This window comes from Mus musculus, chromosome 10 (assembly GCF_000001635.26).
Source record: "Mus musculus strain C57BL/6J chromosome 10, GRCm38.p6 C57BL/6J".
NCBI lineage: Eukaryota > Metazoa > Chordata > Mammalia > Rodentia > Muridae > Mus > Mus musculus.
Window position 1 is genome coordinate 112,650,426 of NC_000076.6, and position 11,324 is coordinate 112,661,749.

General features: G+C 35.2%; 1 long non-coding RNA gene across 1 annotated transcript; it reads right to left on the reverse strand.

Moving 5' to 3' along the window:
- Positions 1–7,160: 7,160 nt before the first annotated feature.
- Gm40764 lies at positions 7,161–9,932 on the reverse strand. Its single transcript, XR_872043.2, has 3 exons — positions 9,865–9,932; positions 7,995–8,027; positions 7,161–7,386 (listed from the first exon to the last, which is right to left on the reverse strand). It is a non-coding gene; the product is annotated as a predicted gene, 40764 (long non-coding RNA).
- Positions 9,933–11,324: the final 1,392 nt, after the last annotated feature.

Here is an 11,324-nt window from a genome sequence, read left to right on the forward strand (position 1 = left end):
GTCTTCCTAGGAGAAAAATCATCATTTATATTGCTCAGCACACACACACAAAAATCTATATATTAGCATTCTGAATAATAAAAAAGATCAGGTAGACTCAGGGTCTAGTCACTGTGAAAACATTCCTAACACAAGTCTCAGTGAGCCTGGAGCTACCAGGAAATGGCATTTCACAGTTTTCTTTCGCTAACATGCAAGCCAGTTGCTCATCAACCATCATTAAGCTAAAGCATGGCAGCGTGCATTCAAATGTGTGTTTTAAAACAAATACTTTTACTTAAAGCCAAATAGTAAATCAATGCAAAGAAGGAGTAGAATATAGAATATACATCTGTCAAATTATTGATTCCTGCTCTGTTTATCCACTTACAAGTTTAAAAGCTATGATTCAGAGAAAGAGGAAAGAATTTTTTTTTTTTTTTAAATTTCAGAAGAGTCGGGAAACTAAGCACACTGGTCATGATTTCATTTTACCAATGCTCACAGTGACTCTATCTTGGTATTTATCAGGCAGTCAGACCCATTAACTTGCGATGACATTATTTCCAGTTGACATTCAGCATCCGAGGCCCATTTTAGATAACATTTAAATCCAGGCTCCTTTGAGCAGCTGGGTCCGGCTACCCATCAGTGAAGGCTGTTTACATCTTTGATGACTTTCAAGTGCAACTTGATAATTTTCCTAAAACCAATGTGTTCATAAAATACAAAACTCAAAAGAAATGGGGAAATGAATTTAAAATAAAGATTTCCTATACTTTTTTTGAACCTAGTTTCCTTCAGGAGGAATATCTACTATTGCCAAATTCTTATATAGTTCTTATCTAATACACTAAGATTGCAAGCAGACACATACTTTTTATTGTTTTTACAAAGAAAAATACCATATGTTGTAAATCACTTCCTAAGTAGATGACATTCTTTTCAGTATCTGCTTAAACATAATTTCCATGTGCTTTTTAACGCTGTATATTATCCCACTGAATGTATGAACACGATGTATTTGAAGTAGACTTGGTTCATAAATATGTATGCTATTTCCAGTACAGCTTTGAATATTTTTGCAATCTGTTATTTTACTCAGAAGCAAGGAGAGTGGGGTAAAAGGTTACATGGATTTTAAGTTTTTATAAATATTGTGTAGCTGCAGAGGACAGCATTTCCGATTGTATATCTTCCAAGTGTTTGTAGGCATCCCAAGAGGCGCCTCTTTCCTTATTCTTTGCCTATAATGGATAAACACAAACAGTTAGTTCTTCATCTAAAGGAAGTTAAAATGGTTTCTGTTAAAGTTTGTAATTCTCTTCAATTACTGTGTTTTACATAGAATTTCTATAAAATAGTTTGTCCCTTGGTCTAGAGGATAACAGTGTGATGATAGGAACACAACTTTTGTTAATTATTAGGGAAGTATTTTTAAACATTTTTATGAGGAGATGGCTAAATTCTTGAATTCTTATGAAGGAAATAAGAATAGAAAAATATATACATATATATCACATATATGATATATGATATCATGTGATATATGTGATATCTATATGTATGTGTGTGTGTGTGTGTGTGTGTGTGTGTGTGTATACACACAAAGTGATGCTCACACATATATACACAAAGTGGTGCTTTTAAAATATATGTATTGCAGTAATTTTATTTGGGGCATTCTACCCTACCTTAGATAATTTAGTTCCAAAATAAAAGGCATAAACCTTTTATATTTATAATAAGCCTTAACACACTTGAGCTGAACAGATATAAACCCTGTCTTCTTTTGCCTACTTCCATCAATAACCCCGAGATATCACTTGCCTTGTTCCTCCTGGGCCACTCCTACTCCAGCATGCTGGCCTTTATGGCCATGCACTTAGGATTCACCTACCCAACATGGCATCTTCTTTCTTCCTTTCTCTTTTTTCAGGGTCTCTGCTTCAGACCCCAAGCCTGGGAACCTAAGCCCTGCCTACCTTTCTTCTGCCCAGCTACAGGCTGTATGCATCTTTACTAACCAATAGTTTTAAATTAAGGAGCAAGGATTGCACAAAAGCTGGCATATGTGAGAATTCACTCATCTTGAAACATCTAGACCCTGGGATATAGGATTTAGCATTACAATACATAGCAATAAATCAAACCTCAACAATTTCCCTTTTTGTCTAAATAAAAAGGTACTTTCTCTTATAATGATAAACAATATAGAGCAGGAATGGTTATCAAGTAATTATAAAAAATTATGAGGAAAGAGTATGTTTAGAAAGTCCAGCCTGCTTATATTTGACAACCTAGATAAAATATTCTACCATCTATCCTTTCTTGGTGAGTGCAGAGTTGTGTATCTAAATCATTTTCTCTCCCAATTCATTTTACCATCCTAAAAACGTCTTCTGAGACAAAACCTCAACATACATGTCTGCTTTCCCTGACTATTCTTTATACTAGTAACAGAAATTTTAGTGATGGCACGATAGAAAGAATTAGGCTAGCCATTCTAGGAACAAGAAGTTGGGTGTTTAAGGAGTCCAGGTAAGTTTGTGATATGCACCTCTGTGGACACATGTCACTTAAGCTGTCAGTGTTTTGGCATTTGTGACAGGGTCTCATCTGCATCTTCATTTTCATCCTTTTCATTATAACAGCATGCAAGGAAATGGGCTTCATCATGATTTTCATGGGTATATATCCTTAAAATCTACATGTCAATTTGAGCAAACTATATTGAACAATTCATATTTCTCTTATGGATTCATAGATGCTATTGCAATTAAAGCAGATTGGATCATTCATGCAAAATTTCTTTCTCCAGATTTGTGTTGTTTGAGCTTTCTTGATAATGATAATTTCTTTTTCTTCTCTTTTTCTTTTAGTGGATAAATTACAAATTTTTAAAATTCTATCCTTTTGTTATAAAATTGAACATACAAATTTCTTTTTAAAAACTATAGATCTTGAATGATTTTCATGAAGACTTGGTCTTCCATGAAGTTCTTTTGGATTTAGTTGTTTTCATACATACACACACACACACACACACACACACACACATGCACATATATATATAATTGTATGCATAAATATAAATGTATGATATATAATTATACATAATTAATAAATATATATAAAACTCATACATTATCTTAACATTTAAAGCATATTGTCTGCAAAAATCAATAACAGATGGATCATAGATGTAAACATTATAGGTTAAATAACTGAGAGATGAGATGTTAGGAAATTGGCAGTGCAGAAAAAAAAACCTCTGAGAATTAAATGTGCATTTTTAAAGTAAGAACTAGAAATTCCTGTTATGTTTTATGGCACCAGGTATGCTGTGCAAGTTTCCAAAGGAGGGAAGCAGCCAACAGTCTTACTCACTTATGATGCCTATGAACCACAACAATTTAATTCCCTCCCATTCCACATGATGCAACCCATACCTGACACCATTCTCAGTCCAAGAACTTATGGTGAGACATGTCATAGGTCCTAGTGGAGTATCTACTACTATTATTTTGGTAAATGACATGGTATTAAACAGACTTCTTATGACTTATTGTTATATTCATACTCTACTGTATTTCTCAATATACTCATCACAGAACAGTCTATTTCCAGTTGATGGTGATTTACACAGAAACCCACAACTACTGGCCAAGACACAGAAAATAAGACTATAGAATTCTCAGCCATAAATCGAATATATGTACACACACACACACATATATATATATATATATATATATATATATATATATATATATATATATATATTACCACCCCCTCTCAATGTTCATTAAGGCAAAGGGCAGAGAGAGTTTAGGAGCCAGAGAGAGTCAATTTTTAGAAGGAAATAATATCTTCTGGACACAGTAGAGCATCTGAAAATACAAACTCATCCTGGTTGTGAGAGCATGCACAAGTCCCATGTAAGCCTGTCTTAGTTAGGGTTTTATTGTTATGAAGAGATACCATGACCATGACAACTCTTATAAAGGATAACATTTAATTAGGGCTGGCTTACAGTTCAGAAATTTAATTCATTATAATCATGGCAGGAAGCATGGCAACGGGCAGACCAAGATGGTGCTGGAGAAGGGGCTGAGAGTTCTACATCTTGATCAGTAAGCAGCAGGAAGGGATTGTGAGCCATTAAACCTGACTTGAGCTTCTGAGACCTCAAAGCCAACCCCCCAGTGACACAACTCCATCAACAACTCATACCTAATCCAACAAGGCCAAACCTCCTACTAGTGTCAGTCTCAGTCCATGGGGGTCATTTTATTCAAACCACCACAGAGCCCAAGAGAGACATAATCCCAGCATGGAAAGGCGCTGGGTACTAAATCCAGCCTTCAGTCATGGAACTGTGGGCAATTGGCAGCTGCTGGGCAGTAAAAGGTCAGGTTGTATTTTGTTGTTGTTGTTTTGTTTTGTTTTGTTTTGTGTTGTGCTCTTTGTTTCTAAGAAAACTGATATGTCAACCTCATTTCAGTGGAAAACCACATCCAAAAATATTTGGGTTGCACAAACTGACCTCAATGAAGAGGGGGAAAAAAAAAACAAAGTTGGGTATATTTGGAAATAGGGGTAGATGTGAGAAAGGTTATAAGAGGGGTGATATGATGAAATCATACTATTTGAAATTCTTAAAGAACTCTTAAAAAAAAGAACTATGAAACGTTTTAAACCTTCTCTCTGAATCTGTTCACATTTGCTCATTGTCTGTCTTTTTCATTCATCGTTTATTATTTAATTTCAAAATTATTTGTTTTGGCTTTTAGGTAAGAGGGCAGATTAAAAGTTGCCTCTATGTTTGCCAGTAAAGAATAGTTAGAATGATAAGGGGGAAAGGGAAGAAATGTAGAAGGACCTTGGGAAATCAATATTCAAGAGAAGCAAAAGGCAACCAGAGAAAGAAGTGTGAACTAGGGAGAGAAGCAGAACACAGGCTCAGCCCAGAAGGCTCTGGTGGGAGGATGGAAAACAGAAATTGCTTCCTAGAGAAGTTTAGGCATTCCTGCCTTCAAGATAAACTTATACACTCACAAGTTCTTTTATTTTTACCTTATCAGTTGTCCCTACTGCACTACATGTCCACAATAATTTTCATTTATTGTATTTTAAAACATGGTTGAAATTTTTGTAGTTCCCTTTCATTCAGTGACCTAATTCTTATCCTTTTTTTTTTTACTTTGCATTTTGCTATAGTGCTTTCTTAGTAAGACCATTTTATTGTTGAGTTAGTTCTATTCTTACAAATATGTCAACATTATTTAGTCTTCTTCATTTAAATTCTGAAGGTCATATGTGCTCTGGAATTTACCATTTATTCTAGGTTTTTACAAATGTGAGGATTTTAGTTTCACAAAGAACTGCCTGGTGGTCTGCATTTGATTGGAATCTGCAGTTTTTCATTTTTAATTGTATTAATTTGGGATTCTCTCTATTTTGATTAGTTGGGCTCAGGACTTGTTAATGTTAAATTTTCAGTGGGCCAATAGTTTATTTGGTAAAATCAATTCCCCCTTTTAACATCTACAGAGATACTAACCTTGTAACCTTCGAAAGTCATAACTGTGAAGCACTACATCAATCTACTGCACACATTCTTGCATCTCAGGCCAATGTAGCTTTTCTTCTGAAGTTATTTGTACTTTTTCCTCATCACTTATTGCTAACTTTATAATTGTTTATAATTGTTATCTAGAAAGCTGTTTCTTTGCTTAAATCTGTTTATTGTTTTCTTTCAAGATATTTAGAGGAGTGATTCTATTTCCATTAAAAAGCTTAGAGTTTATTGAAAGACTGTGCCTGGAGTGAGCAAGTCAGAAATGAACTGTTTTCCCTGCATTTCTAGTGATGGTTATGTGAAGTGATGAGCTGAGCCCTTCTTGCTGTTGATAAGATAGAAGAGGACAGCAGAGTTGAATCAGAGCAGCTGATGGCACTGAATGCCTTGCCATGAAGTGTAACATGGAAATGGTAATAAGATCTCTCCATGGGTATAAGATGGCAATGGATAAGAAGGGAGAGATGTTGGGAGGCAGAGGCAGGTGGATCTCTGAGTTCGAGGCCAGCCTGGTCTACAAAGTGAGTTCCAGGACAGCCAGGGCTATACAGAGAAACCCTGTCTAGAAAAAAACCAAAAAAAAAAAAAGAAGGGAGAGATGATGCTTGACCAAGATCCAGGTTGGAAGAATTTTCAGATAATGCATAGATTACATGACTGTAGGATAAATTTCTAGTTCTTAATAATGGAAATAACAGGACCTATTTGGCCCCTTGTGCCTATGGACGCAGTACAAACCGTAGAAAACATTATCATATGTCAAATGAAGGGTAGATGCCCTTTGAAGTTTTGTCAATTAATATACATTCAAATGCTTAGTAGATATTACTGATTTATAAAATGCATGTCAAAAAACCTTTCTGACTCATTTTAAACATTGTAAACTTGAGTATTTATTGCAAACACTAGGAAAATCATGCTGCTTATTGGTCCAATAATTAAATCTTGATACAGCTTGTCCAATCTGGGAGTATTTGAAAATTAAATCCGTTTCCTAATTCAATTAAATGAAACTCATTGCTCATTACCGTCATGAACTCTTGCTTTAGCAATGTGTGACAAATCCTAAGTAGTATTTTTGTAAATTATACCTACTTTATCTTACATGCATTGAGGATTTTCAAATACATTGAGTTGTTAAAAACTAGAAGAAACATTTTACATGCAACAATAAAACGTTAGTGCTGCCATAATTCCTGATGGCTTTTTTGAAGTTTGAATGATAAAGAGATAGTCTTGGTGTCAGTTTCCTAGATCTTGAAGAGGCAGTTGTTAAATTAATTCTTTTTTTAATAAATATGTTTGTGTGTGTGTTTATATGTATGTGTATATTTGTGTGTGTGTTTGTGTATATGTTTGTGTGTGTGTTTGTTGTTTGTGTCTGTGTGTGTGTGCCAAAGGCCAACGCCAAGTGTCATTCTTCAGGTTCTGACTACCTTAGATTATTTTATGTAAGCATCTCATTGATTTATCCTTTGAATATTCATACATATACAAAATATATTAGGAATTAATGTTGATGATATGCAAATAAATGTGGGGACATCCATGGCATGATGAGCAGCCTACCAAAGGCCACACGTGTAAGATGCTGTACCTCAGAGGTTATAAAGTATCAATAGGTCTTAAGCTCGAGAGGAGCTATGGGAACTCCCCTCCCTCCATTCTGGAAGTTTTAACTGGCTTGGTCTGGTGCAAGTAGACAGAGCTGCTTGAGTTCATGTGTGCAGTAGCCATGCTGTCTAGAGGACAGTACTTCACAGTGCTCTTCCTCATCCCTGGCTTTTCCGCTCTTCCATCCTCTTCCTATATGTGTCCTGTGACTGAGGGGATAAGAATGATTTTATGTTCAGCCAACACTCAGACTTGCTTACTCTCTGCATTTTAAATAATAACCAGGTTCTACATTAACCATTATCCACAGGAGCAAAATGCTTTTCTAACCACATTTGGGAGAATATATCAAATAGGAAACAAAATGTATTTGAACTGAAAAGATAACAAATCATAATAGGGAAAATAGCCTAATGGACAAGACAAAGTACAAATCCCTCCCCATTATTGCAAAAAAAATTCAGTTGCACAAGGGTTCACAAGATAATTTGACTACACATATACAAAGGAAATTATTCTCTATTCTGTATTTATTCAAAATAATAGAATACAGGAAAACACTTCACTTTGACCCCACTCATGAGCAGAGATATGAATTGTTCCATGTTGGAAAATATATTGTGGTATTAATATTTAAAAAATAAGTATAAAAATATTCAAACATTCTACATACTATATACTCAAATGTATTACATGCTACACATTCAAACATACTACAGAAGTAGGTACTATGTGGCATTAGAAAGGGTCAAATAAGAGGGCTCAGTAGTATTATTGAGAATAGTGAAAGAGGAGACAAATCAAAATGTACACTGACCTGTGAAGATGTCACAGTGAAACCTGTTACTATCTATGATGAAAATAATAAAAAAATATAGTTTAAATAGAGAAGTAAATAATTATCTGAATAAAGACATCATCTATGCTTACAGAATAGAAAGCTCACTGCTGTGAGGACGTAATTTTCCTGTTTCTTTCCATGTGTGTAGTGTAATCTTATTGAAACACCGACTAGCTCATTTTCAGAGACCTGAAATGCTAATGTAAAATTCATATGAAGCACACCAGTCTCGAAATACGTATAACATTTTCTGAGGCAAAACATAGTGGGAAGATTTATCCTATTTTGTTAAAGAGCTCATTATAAAAGATAGGCATTTAGAGGAATACAAACAAGAGAAGGCATCCAGAAATGTATTCACATGTGGCCTTTTAAATTTAAAACAAAGCTGGCATTCTAGTTTGTGGAAGTAAACTGTGTGCTGAATATGCCAATATGTGCTGTATATGTATGTATATAGCAATGGAAATATTAAAAAATACCATTTCTAAATTACCTTATCACTATCCCATACTGTAGGACTTTCTTAAACCAGCTAAGGAAAAACTGTAGAAAGGGGGTTTTCAATTTTACAATATTAAAAATAGAAACTTTTACTCATGAAAAAAACCAATTACATTACAAAATTTAAAAGCAGAAGCTAAAAAATATTTGTAAAATGTAAGACTAAGGTGATATGCCATTATCTATACATATGAGAAAAACGTCAATTGAAAAATGATTAATAAATATGAATCCATATCCTTCAAAGTATACAAATGTCCAATAATTTCAAGGTGTGGAAATATAAATTAAAACCACCATAAAACATCAGTACAGACACTTGTCAGACTTGAATAGTTTAGAATTAATTTAATATTATTTTAACATTCTGTATATAGGAGAAATAATTTAAAAAAGATGAAAGCATTGTATGAGGAGAGAAGTCAGTTACATTAAAAACAAAAGAATGGTGATTAAGTATTTCTATTTTTTCTGATAAAACAAGATCTGGGGGTGCTTCTAGAGAGCTTTCTGAAATGTAGAAATAGATTATTTCTTTTCATCAAATGGTCTTGTCTCCATGGCTGAAGAACACATGCTGAGACAGGAAGGCTTTTTTCTCCTGAGTTTACTATGTAGCATAACAAATACAGAAGAAAGCTTGTGCCTCAGTTCATTTACTGTTTATCTGTCCATCGTTTGTTTGTTGTTGCTAAAACAGAGTGTGGTTTATGTAAAAGTAACTTTTATTCACCATATGTGATTCACCTCTCAGAGTCTTACTGCTGAATAAGCTCACTGTTTTATTTCTAACTCTTTCTGAACTGTAGATAACTGGTTTTACCCAACTGTTTGGCTGTAAGTCCTCTCCAAGCTGACTGATCCAAACTGGCTTCTCACTGAACTGCTCTGCTTGAACTCAAAAATAACTCTATTACAATTATTTGAACTTCTACCTTCTTCTCATTTTGCAACCTGTCTCTATAAAAATATTCTGGCAAAACTGCCTCTCTCTCTCTCTCTCTCTCTCTCTCTCTCTCTCTCTCTCTCTCTCTCTCTGTGTGTGTGTGTTTGTTTGTTTGTGTGTTTGCTAATTTCTTAAGGCAGCTCTCTTTTCTGTCTATTCTTTTGATAGTTGGGTGTATTCTATCTCTGACTCACTCCACAAAATCTTTCTCTGATTTGTAACTTTTTCTTCCCCTCAATTAGACTTCACTTTCAAACATTACTGCTTTCTTAGTTAAACTAACTTTACCTAAATTGATTGGAATTAAAGATGTGTACCAAAGGCTGTCTATATTCCAGCCAGAGGAATTAAGGTGTGTGGCATATCTGTATTCCAGCCATATTGAATCACACAGACCTGGATCTTTGATCCTTTGCCAGAACAGCCACATTGCTGGATTAAAATTACTCTACCGGTTTATGTGCAACTAGGCTCACAGTTGAGAAAGTTGGATGTCCAAGAGCATGATGTCAGCATCCAGCAAGGGCCCTTCTATGGCATCATAATATGGTAGAGGGCAAGCAATAATGCAGATAGGAAATCAAGCCAATTTCATTCTTTAGCCCAGGCTTTAATGTTGAAGTGCTTCAAAGTGTTGGGTTGCCAATAAATGCTTCTAGTTGCCTTGGTCTTATGGTCAATATTTTCTAAGAATGAGGCAGAGCATAGCCTTTTAGTTTATAGTTGCTTTAGAACTCTACATAACATAGAAAGAAATTTATTAACAAACCTTCAAATGCACAAAATTGCTGAAAAAGAGTGTGCTAGACATATCAGTAGATACTAATTAAACTCAAAAATATGGTTTAGATTTAATTAAAATGACTATATCTTAATTATTTTCAGAGCAAAGTCAAATGTGTGGAGTTATTAGCAGCTTGAGGTGCAGATACATCCTTTTAGAGACAAGGAGAGAAACTGTAGATTCACTAATTTAAGAAAAGTGTCAAATCTCTGTGCGATTCTAAAGAAGATGTAACCAAATGAAAGAAACTATGTGCTAAATGATAGTTCATCCTCTATTTCATATATTTATATTCGGTTTAGGAATGTTTATAAATATTAGTGTCTATTGTATTGCTCAAATTAATGAATCTCTCATTTAAAACGAACTGAAAGTGTACTCACATTTTGAAATTTTGCCATGAAATCTAACTTGTTCCGATTTAGTCTGTGACAGCCTTAAAACTTATTTATGCAGTAGATACTTGCTATGATTATTCCAGCTGATCAGCTCTGGTCACTTATTCCACTGAAGTATCACCAGCAAGATGTGGGGACTAAAGGGGGCGGGGGAGACAGGGGGAGGAGGGGGAGGGAGATGCCTGGCCAGAGTTCCTCCTATGCTCTGGGCAGGCAAATACGGGAGTGCCACGGACAGGCTCAGTCGGTCCCCCTCAGTCTGTGGGAATCAGAGTCTCAGACAGATGGGAATAGAGTCAGTGGGAATGGGGTGACAAACAGACACACAAGAGAGTGTGGATCTGAATGTAATTTGTCAAATCGAGCATCAAACATTTTATAGAGAAGAAAAATAGGGAAGTTAGGTGACACACCAGCAAGGTACAATGAGGTTACCAGATGCTTAATGACTCTTACCCAAAACAGAGGAATGCAAACAGGAAGAACTGGCAGGAGCCAGCTGGGATAAAATCCAGTGTTAACAACTGGTATCAAAAAGCAGCGCCACCTAAGGTCAGCTTGATCTTAGAAGTCAGGGGCAAGGGCTTCAGTGCCCTTGCCATAGTTCCTATTCTACTCTATTGTATAGTCTACCTTTCCCCTAGACCATTGTAAATTCTTTTGTCTGGGTGTAA